Genomic DNA, 14,544 nt, shown 5'->3' on the forward strand with positions numbered 1-14,544 from the left:
CGCCTTCTCCTGATCTAAGCTGACCAGGGCGGCGCGGCCCCCGCGGTCCTGGATGTAATGGACCGTGTCTCTCACAAGGGCAAGGCTGTCGGCAATCCTGCGGCCAGGAATGCTGCAGGTCTGGTCCGGATGGACGATCTGCCCCATGACAGGTTTCAGCCTGTTGGCCAGCACCTTGGCGAGGATCTTGTAGTCCACGTTCAGGAGAGAGATGGGACGCCAGTTTTTCAGGTCACATCTCTCCCCCTTCCGCTTATACAAGATCGTGATCATCCCTTCCCTCAACGACGGAGGCATTCTGCCCCCCACCACCATCTCCTCGTACACCTCCAACAGGTCCGGACAGGTCAGGTCACCCAGCGCTACGTAGAGCTCGGCCGGGAGACCGTCACTGCCCGGGGTCCTGCCGGGCTTAAAGGATTTAGCGGCAGAGAGCAGCTCCCCCACCGTCAAGGGATCGTCCATAGCCGCCGCACCTGCGGGATCAACAACGTTAGTGACACCTGACAGGAACCTCTCGGCGGCTTCGGGGTCGGATGACTTGGGGGCGTAGAGGTTGCTGTAGAAGTCGTGGACGACCCCCATCACTTCCTCCTTGCCGCTCCTCATGTGTCCGGTCTCATCTCGTAGCTCAGTCAGGGGCGTGTGGCCGGCATGGAGCTTCCTGAAAAAGAAAGAGTTACATTTCTCACCCTTCTCCAGGTTCTCCACCTTGGAACGAAAGACGATTCGCTTGGATTCCTCCTCAAAGTGCCTTTTCAAGCTCTTTTTGGTCTCCTCCAGCTCCTCCCTGACGTCCCAGCCACACTGGAGCAGGTCCTGCAGGGACCGCAGCTCGCGCTGCAGTTTCCTCAAGTCCCACTTCTTCGCACACGCCTGTTGTCTGCCTTTTGCCTGAAAGAAACAACGGAATTCGACTTTAACATATTCCCACCAATCGCTGATGCACTTGAACAGACATTTGTCATTTCGCCATACAAGGTACGCATCCCTAAGTTCCTCCATGACCTCCCTCTGCTCCAACAGGGCACAATTCAACTTCCAGGAGCCTGGGCCAGGTGGGAATCCATGGCCCAGAGTCCCCCGGAATCGAATGGCCCTGTGGTCAGAGAAGAAGCAGGGGACCATAGAGTACGACACCTTTCTGACTGCTCTCGAAGTGAAGATGAAGTCTATCCGAGAACGGAGCGAGCCATCGGGGCGGCTCCACGTATAGTTTACGGAGCCGTTCCCGATGGACCCGACAACGTCCTGCAAGGATGCCTCCGTCACCATCTCAATCAGCAGTTTAGACGTCACGTCCAGGTTGGCGGATGTGCCAGAACTGCGCCCGTCCACCTCAATGGGGCAGTTGAAGTCACCACCCAACACTACTGCCCTAGTGGTGGCGAGTTCAGCCCGCAGGGCCTGGAGAACCTCCAGTCGGACATCCCTCTCAGGGGAGGCGTACACGTTGATGAGCCGCACGGGCTCACCCGCCCAGGAACCGTCTGCGACAAGAAGTCTGCCACAGACGAGCTCCCGGACGGAATCAAGTGCAAAGTTACCTCCCCTGATCAGGATGGCCACCCCCGCAGACCTATTGTCGCCCCCACCAGACCAGTAGGAAGGGCCGTGAGGCCACTGCCTGGCCAGATGGTTGTAAGACCTAGAAGCAGACAAAGCACATTCCTGCAACATGTAAACATCACACCTCTGGGAATCTAAGAACGTAAGAACAGTCTGGAATCTAAACCAAGCTCTAATACTCCTCACATTAATGCAGAAGATGTTGAGATCAGCCATGGGAATAAAAAAAGAGAGGTTAGTTCTGATACTAGTTACCAGTCTGGTCGGACGGGTCCTCTTCTCTGGCGCCTGTCGGCTCGTGTGGCTTCTCGTAGCGCCCTTCCAAGAACTCGTCGTAGACCGTGTTGGACGGAGTGTCCAGGATTTTCTTAACCTCTGGGTCCTGCAGCAGCTCCTCCATAGATTGAGCTTGGACTGGCTCTGCTTGGACCTGCTCCACTTGGGCCTGCTCCATCACCTCCTCTCCTTCTGAAGCCTCAGGGCTCTCGCAGACCTGCTCCATCTCCTCCTCCTCATCTGAAGCTTGAGGGGTTTCGCAGGTCTCGATTATCTTTCTTTTGTGGGACTCTTCTGATACGTTGTCCCTTCCTTTCCTCTTCCTCTGTATGGTACCTGGGGGAGGAAGCACAGGAAAGTCCTCCGAAGGGCGGGCACCAGCAGCTGGAGGGGGGTTAGGTGCTGCTGGGCCAGGAGAGAAAGGAGGCTGGGTGGGGCGGGGGGCAGGAGAGAGTGCCCGGGCAGGGGAGGACGGGGCAGGGGTGGGCCGGGCAGGGGAGGACGGGGCAGGGGTGGGCCGGGCAGGGGAGGACGGGGCAGGGGTGGGCCGGGGTGGGGTACGGGGGGCAGGGGTGGGCCGGGGTGGGGTACGGGGGGCAGGGGTGGGGCGGGATGGGGCAGGAGGGGCGGGGGTGGGACGGGATGGGGCAGGAGGGGCAGGGGTGGGACGGGATGGGGCAGGAGGGGCAGGGGTGGGACGGGATGGGGCAGGGGTGGGACGGGATGGGGCAGGGGTGGGGCGGGATGGGGCAGGAGATGGGGCGGGAGGGGCAGGGGATGGGGCGGGAGGGGCAGGGGAGGGGCGGGACGGGGCAGGGGTGGTGGCTTTCGCCTTCTTACCCTCCTTGGTCGGCTTGGCCATCCGTGGTGTTGGCTCCGGAGCTGGGGCTGGCTTCGGTGCTCTCGCTGCCACAGATGCCCATGTTCTCTCCCTCTGGGGGCAGTCCTTGTAGCTGTGGGCTGCCAGTCCGCAGAGGTTGCAGGTCTTGCTCTTGGGGCAGTCCTTGGTCGTGTGACCTGTCACACGGCAATACCTGCAGGCATCCTCCGTACAGTCCTTGCCCTCGTGGCCCATCTTGCCACATCTCCTGCAGGTCTGCGGCATGTCCGGGTAGAAGATAAGTCCTGTGGAGTTGCCCAAGGAAAATGTCGTTGGCAGGTGCTGTAGTCCGTCTGGAGAAGCAGGGTTCTTGTTGAGTCTGACGACCACAGACCACTTGCAGGTCCAGTATCCGAGTGAGTTCAGGATGCGGGTGGGCTCCCTCACCACGGTGCAGAAGCGCTTCAGGAAGGTCGAGATGTCCGTGCCTGGGGTGTGTGGGTTCCGCATTGAGACCGTCACCCGCCTCTCCTCTCTTTGAATAAGGCAGTTGCCCACAAAGCGAGAGAAAGGGGATTCGGGACTCGCCGCTTTCACCACCTCCCAGTATCTTCTACAGGTCCCAATGGTGGCAAAGGTGATGTAGAAGATTCCCGAAAAGAAGGTTGCTATTCCCAGGGTGTCAGCCGTGGGGAAGCCTTGATCCGCCAGCATCTTCTTGCAGAACACGTCGTGGGACATGTCCGGCACCCTTCCGTCCACGGGCTTGAGCTTCAAGGCAACAGTCTGCCTCATCCAGGGCTCCAGGGTTGGAGCTTCCAGGTTAGGAATTCTGCCGCCCTTCTGCCTTGCCGTGGTGGAGGTTGAAGCTTGCTGTGGTTGGGGCTGGACCTCCAGGCCTTGCCCTGCAGCCTCCTGGGTGGACTTGCTGGTTGAGGTCATGGCTTCTTCCAGCAGGCTCTTTTCCGCTTCCTTGCTTGCTTGTGGAGAGAGGCTTCGCAAAGTCTTCTTTCCCGGGTGGGAGGAGCTATGCAGATCCGGTCCCGGTGGGAGGAGCTATGCAAATCCTTCTCCAGAGGCAGCGAGTTTCTTCGAAAAGATTCTGCGCCGCCTTCCTCTTCGCCGCTGTTCCGGAATTCACCGCCGATTCCCTTCTTCCAGGTTCTTCGTCGGCTTCTTCCGGAGCTGCAGTCTTCAAGATCTTCTCCTTCTTCAGATGTTCCGAGGCAGGCAGGAGACGATCTTCAGGTGGTATGCTCTAGAGAAATGCGGTTCTAATAAGAACGAAAAGTACTGCAATCGTACTACGCAAAATCTCTACCACAATGCTTGGAGTTCTTCAGACCGTAGCGATCATGGTATCTCCCCTGCCAGGTCAGTATAAACTGATAAGAACAGATACTACACTTGATCTTAGCCAAAAGGCCGAGAAGCGATAACCGTGAAAGGGGCGGGCCCAACAAGGTGCCCTTCATGGGCACTATCACTGCTTGCTGTCAGGGAGGCTGCCAGACAATTTTCCATGCACACTCTGGGCTGGGGGGCAGTCAACCACCAGTACACACAGCAGAACCTAAACCCATACCATTATTGCTAAGCAGCAAGACAGGGGCCCATTGCACTCCCACGGGGCCTTTTTAAATGCAATCCATAACCCGGATTTGCCAGGAACCCTTCTTACTCCTCCTACTTGCATGTGACACTGGGCTTAGGATCTGCATAGGAAACACACACACAAGCACACACCTACCTTTGTTGCCTGCAGATGCCTCCTTGGCTGTCCCCAAACGGTATCAAACCAACACCCACGGGAAGCTGTAAGCATAGAGGACATGCCTGCACCCCATTGGACTTACCTGTGTGGGTTAAACCCGGGTTATTTGACAACCTATGGCGGTGATGGTTCTGCTCAGGCAGAGCAGTGCTGATGCTCCTCATAAAGCTGTCGCTGCTGTGAAGGTTCTAGGTGACATCACAAATCCCTATGGTTACATACACAACAAAGCTGGGTTGTTGTTGTTTACACTCTGCAAGGCCTGTGGAAGTGAGTGACATCATAGCACTGTAGTTCTGAGGGTTCTAGATGGATGCAACAATCTCCTGTTGCTTCTATGAAGGCCATAATAGACGACATCACCAAACAGCTCCATAGTCACATACACAGCAAAGGAGAGATGTTGTTTACACCTAGTGATGTCAGTGGTATTGAGTGACATCACAGCACAGTGCTAAGGCTCCTGGGCCTGGACACAGCAGCGGCTGCAATATCTCAACGGAGAATACGTTTATATATATGTGTGTGTGTGCGCGTATATATATATATATATATATATATATATATATATATATATATATTTCTCCGCCGAAATCACTTTTAAACCCATTTCCACCTTTTTTTCCCTTCTCTTCCTCTTACTTTTTTTTCACGTTTTTTTACGTTTTTCTCCTTTTCGCCTCTTTTCTGGGCGTATTATTCTTCTTTTTCTTCTTTTTTTTCGTCTAATGCATACCCCATCAGTGCAGCAATGCTTATTCAATACCGCCAGCAGATGGAGACACTGGGGGATAATTTTCTAAGGATTTATACTGATTTTTCCTGTCTGAATTTGTCGCACAGAAAGTTGCAGGCCAAATATGTGTGACATTTCTGCGACTTTAGCTTCTAGAGCATTTTTACAACATTATACATAGGTGCTGAATACATAAAAAGCGACTGTTCAGCGACAGACAAGTCGCATCGGCTGAAAGTAGGCCAGAATGTCAGTCCATGTTGGAGCAGGTTTAGATACAGTCTAAAGTATAGATCTCAAAGTCTGTGCACAGAATTTAGCAAGGGCCTCGCACCTTCTGATGCATCAGGTAGGTGCACAATAGCATAGCCTAACCCTCTGTACTTTGGTCTATATTGATGCGGGACATAGACAGCCAGCTGATGACCAATCCATTAGTGCAATGGATGGCTGGAAGCATTTGTCTTTGCCTTTGCAATACCACAGAAGCAATGCATGGTCAATGTACAGCAATGACACACCTGTGTGAACAGCCAGGAGACACCCCCCCCCCCCCATGTTATATTACATAGTTACATAGTTAGTACGGTCGAAAAAAGACATATGTCCATCAAGTTCAACCAGGGAATTAAGGGGTAGGGGTGTGGCGCGATATTGGGGAAGGGATGAGATTTTATATTTCTTCATAAGCATTAATCTTATTTTGTCAATTAGGAACATTCAGCACCCACCCGCTATCAAGGCAGCTGCCTATCATGTCATGCCCTACCTGCACAGGTGTGCTGGCTACTCAAATGATCCAATTAAGGAGGCCATTTAGTCAGCAGCAGCAGAAGTCCTGTGCCTGGACGCTCCAACAGCGGCCAGACACAAGCAGAAGCAGAAGCAGCAGAAGCAGCAGCAGCACCACCTTTTGTTTTTTGGCTGCAGCAGCAGCAAGGCCCACAGGGCTGGCTAGCTGGCTAGCCAGCAAGCAGGTAGCAATGAAAGTAGGAATCTTTCTTTTTAACCCTGTAAGGGGGTGGTGCACTGTACCCGAAGATACTGCCATATCGGGTCAATGCATAGGGCGACGGAAGCAAGCTTCGAAATCGGCCCCCGTTCTCAAAAATCCATTTAATATATGGTCCCCAGATAGGGGACGTATCAGATATTAAACTGATAAGAACAGATTTTTTTTTTTTTTTTTTTTTTTAAAGCCGAGGAACGTGCTTTCGATTCACCCAAAGTGCAAGAAAAAGTGCAAACGTGTTACACTAAAAAAACGTGCACAAAGGATGCGGTCTATCGCAAGCCCTTCTCCGATAGGAGAGAGGCCCCCCAACAAACCTTACCCTTCGCCTCCGGACCAAAAGGTACCTGCGAGGTTCCAGGTTCGATGTCCCTTTTCGCCGAAGCTACTAGGGGACCACAAATGCTCCCGGCATCCCCCTTGGCGTTAGCCAAGGTATCTGCCCGCAGAGCCGATTACGGTAGGTACCCTGCCAAAGCAGGAGTACCCGGGGTGTTTGCAGGGAGGTGCGGAACCTAATGGCCACACACACCTCCCCTAGACCGCCAGGAGGGACACCCAGAAGGGCTACCGCATCCTGACCAATCCTGTGAACACACAACACGCAAAAAGTGACACAGTGAGACAAAAAAGAAATAAATAAGTGAATGTGTGCAGATATACTGCCCGGACATCCGGCCGGATCTATAAAAATTTCTCTGATCCTAGCCAGAAGGCCGGGAATCAAGAGGTGAGTGCCACAAGGTGAAGAGATTATGGTGCCCGTGCTTCAACTCAGTGAGTCTATCCTCCCAGTGAGTTTCGGCACCTCGGGGTCACCACTCCCCGAGGCACAAAAGTACCTCGGCTCTAGACCCTCTCAGCCTCATGGCGAGACCCGGAGGGAACAGGTCACATCGGGGCAGCCGTCGAGCTGATTCCTCAGAACCAGCCCCGGAAAGCCCTGGTACACCTGGTACACCTGCATCCTCCATGCACCACCCATCCCCACCAGCATGAAAAACTGATAAGAACAGATACTACACTTGATCTTAGCCAAAAGGCCGAGAAGCGATAACCGTGAAAGGGGCGGGCCCAACAAGGTGCCCTTCATGGGCACTATCACTGCTTGCTGTCAGGGAGGCTGCCAGACAATTTTCCATGCACACTCTGGGCTGGGGGGCAGTCAACCACCAGTACACACAGCAGAACCTAAACCCATACCATTATTGCTAAGCAGCAAGACAGGGGCCCATTGCACTCCCACGGGGCCTTTTTAAATGCAATCCATAACCCGGATTTGCCAGGAACCCTTCTTACTCCTCCTACTTGCATGTGACACTGGGCTTAGGATCTGCATAGGAAACACACACACAAGCACACACCTACCTTTGTTGCCTGCAGATGCCTCCTTGGCTGTCCCCAAACGGTATCAAACCAACACCCACGGGAAGCTGTAAGCATAGAGGACATGCCTGCACCCCATTGGACTTACCTGTGTGGGTTAAACCCGGGTTATTTGACAACCTATGGCGGTGATGGTTCTGCTCAGGCAGAGCAGTGCTGATGCTCCTCATAAAGCTGTCGCTGCTGTGAAGGTTCTAGGTGACATCACAAATCCCTATGGTTACATACACAACAAAGCTGGGTTGTTGTTGTTTACACTCTGCAAGGCCTGTGGAAGTGAGTGACATCATAGCACTGTAGTTCTGAGGGTTCTAGATGGATGCAACAATCTCCTGTTGCTTCTATGAAGGCCATAATAGACGACATCACCAAACAGCTCCATAGTCACATACACAGCAAAGGAGAGATGTTGTTTACACCTAGTGATGTCAGTGGTATTGAGTGACATCACAGCACAGTGCTAAGGCTCCTGGGCCTGGACACAGCAGCGGCTGCAATATCTCAACGGAGAATACGTTTATATATATGTGTGTGTGTGCGCGTATATATATATATATATATATATATATATATATATATATATATATTTCTCCGCCGAAATCACTTTTAAACCCATTTCCACCTTTTTTTCCCTTCTCTTCCTCTTACTTTTTTTTCACGTTTTTTTACGTTTTTCTCCTTTTCGCCTCTTTTCTGGGCGTATTATTCTTCTTTTTCTTCTTTTTTTTCGTCTAATGCATACCCCATCAGTGCAGCAATGCTTATTCAATACCGCCAGCAGATGGAGACACTGGGGGATAATTTTCTAAGGATTTATACTGATTTTTCCTGTCTGAATTTGTCGCACAGAAAGTTGCAGGCCAAATATGTGTGACATTTCTGCGACTTTAGCTTCTAGAGCATTTTTACAACATTATACATAGGTGCTGAATACATAAAAAGCGACTGTTCAGCGACAGACAAGTCGCATCGGCTGAAAGTAGGCCAGAATGTCAGTCCATGTTGGAGCAGGTTTAGATACAGTCTAAAGTATAGATCTCAAAGTCTGTGCACAGAATTTAGCAAGGGCCTCGCACCTTCTGATGCATCAGGTAGGTGCACAATAGCATAGCCTAACCCTCTGTACTTTGGTCTATATTGATGCGGGACATAGACAGCCAGCTGATGACCAATCCATTAGTGCAATGGATGGCTGGAAGCATTTGTCTTTGCCTTTGCAATACCACAGAAGCAATGCATGGTCAATGTACAGCAATGACACACCTGTGTGAACAGCCAGGAGACCCCCCCCCCCCCATGTTATGTTACATAGTTACATAGTTAGTACGGTCGAAAAAAGACATATGTCCATCAAGTTCAACCAGGGAATTAAGGGGTAGGGGTGTGGCGCGATATTGGGGAAGGGATGAGATTTTATATTTCTTCATAAGCATTAATCTTATTTTGTCAATTAGGAACATTCAGCACCCACCCGCTATCAAGGCAGCTGCCTATCATGTCATGCCCTACCTGCACAGGTGTGCTGGCTACTCAAATGATCCAATTAAGGAGGCCATTTAGTCAGCAGCAGCAGAAGTCCTGTGCCTGGACGCTCCAACAGCGGCCAGACACAAGCAGAAGCAGAAGCAGCAGAAGCAGCAGCAGCACCACCTTTTGTTTTTTGGCTGCAGCAGCAGCAAGGCCCACAGGGCTGGCTAGCTGGCTAGCCAGCAAGCAGGTAGCAATGAAAGTAGGAATCTTTCTTTTTAACCCTGCAAGGGGGTGGTGCACTGTACCCGAAGATACTGCCATATCGGGTCAATGCATAGGGCGACGGAAGCAAGCTTCGAAATCGGCCCCCGTTCTCAAAAATCCATTTAATATATGGTCCCCAGATAGGGGACGTATCAGATATTAAACTGATAAGAACAGATACTACACTTGATCTTAGCCAAAAGGCCGAGAAGCGATAACCGTGAAAGGGGCGGGCCCAACAAGGTGCCCTTCATGGGCACTATCACTGCTTGCTGTCAGGGAGGCTGCCAGACAATTTTCCATGCACACTCTGGGCTGGGGGGCAGTCAACCACCAGTACACACAGCAGAACCTAAACCCATACCATTATTGCTAAGCAGCAAGACAGGGGCCCATTGCACTCCCACGGGGCCTTTTTAAATGCAATCCATAACCCGGATTTGCCAGGAACCCTTCTTACTCCTCCTACTTGCATGTGACACTGGGCTTAGGATCTGCATAGGAAACACACACACAAGCACACACCTACCTTTGTTGCCTGCAGATGCCTCCTTGGCTGTCCCCAAACGGTATCAAACCAACACCCACGGGAAGCTGTAAGCATAGAGGACATGCCTGCACCCCATTGGACTTACCTGTGTGGGTTAAACCCGGGTTATTTGACAACCTATGGCGGTGATGGTTCTGCTCAGGCAGAGCAGTGCTGATGCTCCTCATAAAGCTGTCGCTGCTGTGAAGGTTCTAGGTGACATCACAAATCCCTATGGTTACATACACAACAAAGCTGGGTTGTTGTTGTTTACACTCTGCAAGGCCTGTGGAAGTGAGTGACATCATAGCACTGTAGTTCTGAGGGTTCTAGATGGATGCAACAATCTCCTGTTGCTTCTATGAAGGCCATAATAGACGACATCACCAAACAGCTCCATAGTCACATACACAGCAAAGGAGAGATGTTGTTTACACCTAGTGATGTCAGTGGTATTGAGTGACATCACAGCACAGTGCTAAGGCTCCTGGGCCTGGACACAGCAGCGGCTGCAATATCTCAACGGAGAATACGTTTATATATATGTGTGTGTGTGCGCGTATATATATATATATATATATATATATATATATATATATATATATATATATATATATTTCTCCGCCAAAATCACTTTTAAACCCATTTCCACCTTTTTTTCCCTTCTCTTCCTCTTACTTTTTTTTCACGTTTTTTTACGTTTTTCTCCTTTTCGCCTCTTTTCTGGGCGTATTATTCTTCTTTTTCTTCTTTTTTTTCGTCTAATGCATACCCCATCAGTGCAGCAATGCTTATTCAATACCGCCAGCAGATGGAGACACTGGGGGATAATTTTCTAAGGATTTATACTGATTTTTCCTGTCTGAATTTGTCGCACAGAAAGTTGCAGGCCAAATATGTGTGACATTTCTGCGACTTTAGCTTCTAGAGCATTTTTACAACATTATACATAGGTGCTGAATACATAAAAAGCGACTGTTCAGCGACAGACAAGTCGCATCGGCTGAAAGTAGGCCAGAATGTCAGTCCATGTTGGAGCAGGTTTAGATACAGTCTAAAGTATAGATCTCAAAGTCTGTGCACAGAATTTAGCAAGGGCCTCGCACCTTCTGATGCATCAGGTAGGTGCACAATAGCATAGCCTAACCCTCTGTACTTTGGTCTATATTGATGCGGGACATAGACAGCCAGCTGATGACCAATCCATTAGTGCAATGGATGGCTGGAAGCATTTGTCTTTGCCTTTGCAATACCACAGAAGCAATGCATGGTCAATGTACAGCAATGACACACCTGTGTGAACAGCCAGGAGACACCCCCCCCCCCCCATGTTATGTTACATAGTTACATAGTTAGTACGGTCGAAAAAAGACATATGTCCATCAAGTTCAACCAGGGAATTAAGGGGTAGGGGTGTGGCGCGATATTGGGGAAGGGATGAGATTTTATATTTCTTCATAAGCATTAATCTTATTTTGTCAATTAGGAACATTCAGCACCCACCCGCTATCAAGGCAGCTGCCTATCATGTCATGCCCTACCTGCACAGGTGTGCTGGCTACTCAAATGATCCAATTAAGGAGGCCATTTAGTCAGCAGCAGCAGAAGTCCTGTGCCTGGACGCTCCAACAGCGGCCAGACACAAGCAGAAGCAGAAGCAGCAGAAGCAGCAGCAGCACCACCTTTTGTTTTTTGGCTGCAGCAGCAGCAAGGCCCACAGGGCTGGCTAGCTGGCTAGCCAGCAAGCAGGTAGCAATGAAAGTAGGAATCTTTCTTTTTAACCCTGTAAGGGGGTGGTGCACTGTACCCGAAGATACTGCCATATCGGGTCAATGCATAGGGCGACGGAAGCAAGCTTCGAAATAGGCCCCCGTTCTCAAAAATCCATTTAATATATGGTCCCCAGATAGGGGACGTATCAGATATTAAACTGATAAGAACAGATTTTTTTTTTTTTTTTTTTTTATCTAAAGCCGAGGAACGTGCTTTCGATTCACCCAAAGTGCAAGAAAAAGTGCAAACGTGTTACACTAAAAAAACGTGCACAAAGGATGCGGTCTATCGCAAGCCCTTCTCCGATAGGAGAGAGGCCCCCCAACAAACCTTACCCTTCGCCTCCGGACCAAAAGGTACCTGCGAGGTTCCAGGTTCAATGTCCCTTTTCGCCGAAGCTACTAGGGGACCACAAATGCTCCCGGCATCCCCCTTGGCGTTAGCCAAGGTATCTGCCCGCAGAGCCGATTACGGTAGGTACCCTGCCAAAGCAGGAGTACCCGGGGTGTTTGCAGGGAGGTGCGGAACCTAATGGCCACACACACCTCCCCTAGACCGCCAGGAGGGACACCCAGAAGGGCTACCGCATCCTGACCAATCCTGTGAACACACAACACGCAAAAAGTGACACAGTGAGACAAAAAAGAAATAAATAAGTGAATGTGTGCAGATATACTGCCCGGACATCCGGCCGGATCTATAAAAATTTCTCTGATCCTAGCCAGAAGGCCGGGAATCAAGAGGTGAGTGCCACAAGGTGAAGAGATTATGGTGCCCGTGCTTCAACTCAGTGAGTCTATCCTCCCAGTGAGTTTCGGCACCTCGGGGTCACCACTCCCCGAGGCACAAAAGTACCTCGGCTCTAGACCCTCTCAGCCTCATGGCGAGACCCGGAGGGAACAGGTCACATCGGGGCAGCCGTCGAGCTGATTCCTCAGAACCAGCCCCGGAAAGCCCTGGTACACCTGCATCCTCCATGCACCACCCATCCCCACCAGCATGAAAAACTGATAAGAACAGATACTACACTTGATCTTAGCCAAAAGGCCGAGAAGCGATAACCGTGAAAGGGGCGGGCCCAACAAGGTGCCCTTCATGGGCACTATCACTGCTTGCTGTCAGGGAGGCTGCCAGACAATTTTCCATGCACACTCTGGGCTGGGGGGCAGTCAACCACCAGTACACACAGCAGAACCTAAACCCATACCATTATTGCTAAGCAGCAAGACAGGGGCCCATTGCACTCCCACGGGGCCTTTTTAAATGCAATCCATAACCCGGATTTGCCAGGAACCCTTCTTACTCCTCCTACTTGCATGTGACACTGGGCTTAGGATCTGCATAGGAAACACACACACAAGCACACACCTACCTTTGTTGCCTGCAGATGCCTCCTTGGCTGTCCCCAAACGGTATCAAACCAACACCCACGGGAAGCTGTAAGCATAGAGGACATGCCTGCACCCCATTGGACTTACCTGTGTGGGTTAAACCCGGGTTATTTGACAACCTATGGCGGTGATGGTTCTGCTCAGGCAGAGCAGTGCTGATGCTCCTCATAAAGCTGTCGCTGCTGTGAAGGTTCTAGGTGACATCACAAATCCCTATGGTTACATACACAACAAAGCTGGGTTGTTGTTGTTTACACTCTGCAAGGCCTGTGGAAGTGAGTGACATCATAGCACTGTAGTTCTGAGGGTTCTAGATGGATGCAACAATCTCCTGTTGCTTCTATGAAGGCCATAATAGACGACATCACCAAACAGCTCCATAGTCACATACACAGCAAAGGAGAGATGTTGTTTACACCTAGTGATGTCAGTGGTATTGAGTGACATCACAGCACAGTGCTAAGGCTCCTGGGCCTGGACACAGCAGCGGCTGCAATATCTCAACGGAGAATACGTTTATATATATGTGTGTGTGTGCGCGTATATATATATATATATATATATATATATATATATATATATATTTCTCCGCCGAAATCACTTTTAAACCCATTTCCACCTTTTTTTCCCTTCTCTTCCTCTTACTTTTTTTTCACGTTTTTTTACGTTTTTCTCCTTTTCGCCTCTTTTCTGGGCGTATTATTCTTCTTTTTCTTCTTTTTTTTCGTCTAATGCATACCCCATCAGTGCAGCAATGCTTATTCAATACCGCCAGCAGATGGAGACACTGGGGGATAATTTTCTAAGGATTTATACTGATTTTTCCTGTCTGAATTTGTCGCACAGAAAGTTGCAGGCCAAATATGTGTGACATTTCTGCGACTTTAGCTTCTAGAGCATTTTTACAACATTATACATAGGTGCTGAATACATAAAAAGCGACTGTTCAGCGACAGACAAGTCGCATCGGCTGAAAGTAGGCCAGAATGTCAGTCCATGTTGGAGCAGGTTTAGATACAGTCTAAAGTATAGATCTCAAAGTCTGTGCACAGAATTTAGCAAGGGCCTCGCACCTTCTGATGCATCAGGTAGGTGCACAATAGCATAGCCTAACCCTCTGTACTTTGGTCTATATTGATGCGGGACATAGACAGCCAGCTGATGACCAATCCATTAGTGCAATGGATGGCTGGAAGCATTTGTCTTTGCCTTTGCAATACCACAGAAGCAATGCATGGTCAATGTACAGCAATGACACACCTGTGTGAACAGCCAGGAGACCCCCCCCCCCCCCCCCCATGTTATGTTACATAGTTACATAGTTAGTACGGTCGAAAAAAGACATATGTCCATCAAGTTCAACCAGGGAATTAAGGGGTAGGGGTGTGGCGCGATATTGGGGAAGGGATGAGATTTTATATTTCTTCATAAGCATTAATCTTATTTTGTCAATTAGGAACATTCAGCACCCACCCGCTATCAAGGCAGCTGCCTATCATGTCATGCCCTACCTGCACAGGTGTGCTGGCTACTCAAATGATCCA

General features: G+C 50.3%; 3 non-coding genes and 3 pseudogenes across 3 annotated transcripts; all 6 read right to left on the bottom strand.

The window, feature by feature from the left end:
• Positions 1 to 3,950: 3,950 nt before the first annotated feature.
• Positions 3,951 to 4,102, bottom strand: LOC130346902 (U2 spliceosomal RNA; annotated as a pseudogene).
• Positions 4,103 to 6,194: 2,092 nt separating this feature from the next.
• Positions 6,195 to 6,379, bottom strand: LOC130346898 (U2 spliceosomal RNA). Its single transcript, XR_008884940.1, has one exon. It is a non-coding gene; the product is annotated as a U2 spliceosomal RNA (small nuclear RNA).
• Positions 6,380 to 7,137: 758 nt separating this feature from the next.
• On the bottom strand, positions 7,138 to 7,242 carry LOC130346907 (U2 spliceosomal RNA; annotated as a pseudogene).
• Positions 7,243 to 9,332: 2,090 nt separating this feature from the next.
• On the bottom strand, positions 9,333 to 9,523 carry LOC130346948 (U2 spliceosomal RNA). The gene has a single exon (XR_008884980.1). It is a non-coding gene; the product is annotated as a U2 spliceosomal RNA (small nuclear RNA).
• Positions 9,524 to 11,627: 2,104 nt separating this feature from the next.
• On the bottom strand, positions 11,628 to 11,814 carry LOC130346900 (U2 spliceosomal RNA). The gene has a single exon (XR_008884942.1). It is a non-coding gene; the product is annotated as a U2 spliceosomal RNA (small nuclear RNA).
• A 693-nt stretch (positions 11,815 to 12,507) lies between these two features.
• Positions 12,508 to 12,668, bottom strand: LOC130346906 (U2 spliceosomal RNA; annotated as a pseudogene).
• Positions 12,669 to 14,544: the final 1,876 nt, after the last annotated feature.

The sequence above is a fragment of the Hyla sarda genome, unplaced genomic scaffold (genome assembly GCF_029499605.1).
Source record: "Hyla sarda isolate aHylSar1 unplaced genomic scaffold, aHylSar1.hap1 scaffold_804, whole genome shotgun sequence".
NCBI lineage: Eukaryota > Metazoa > Chordata > Amphibia > Anura > Hylidae > Hyla > Hyla sarda.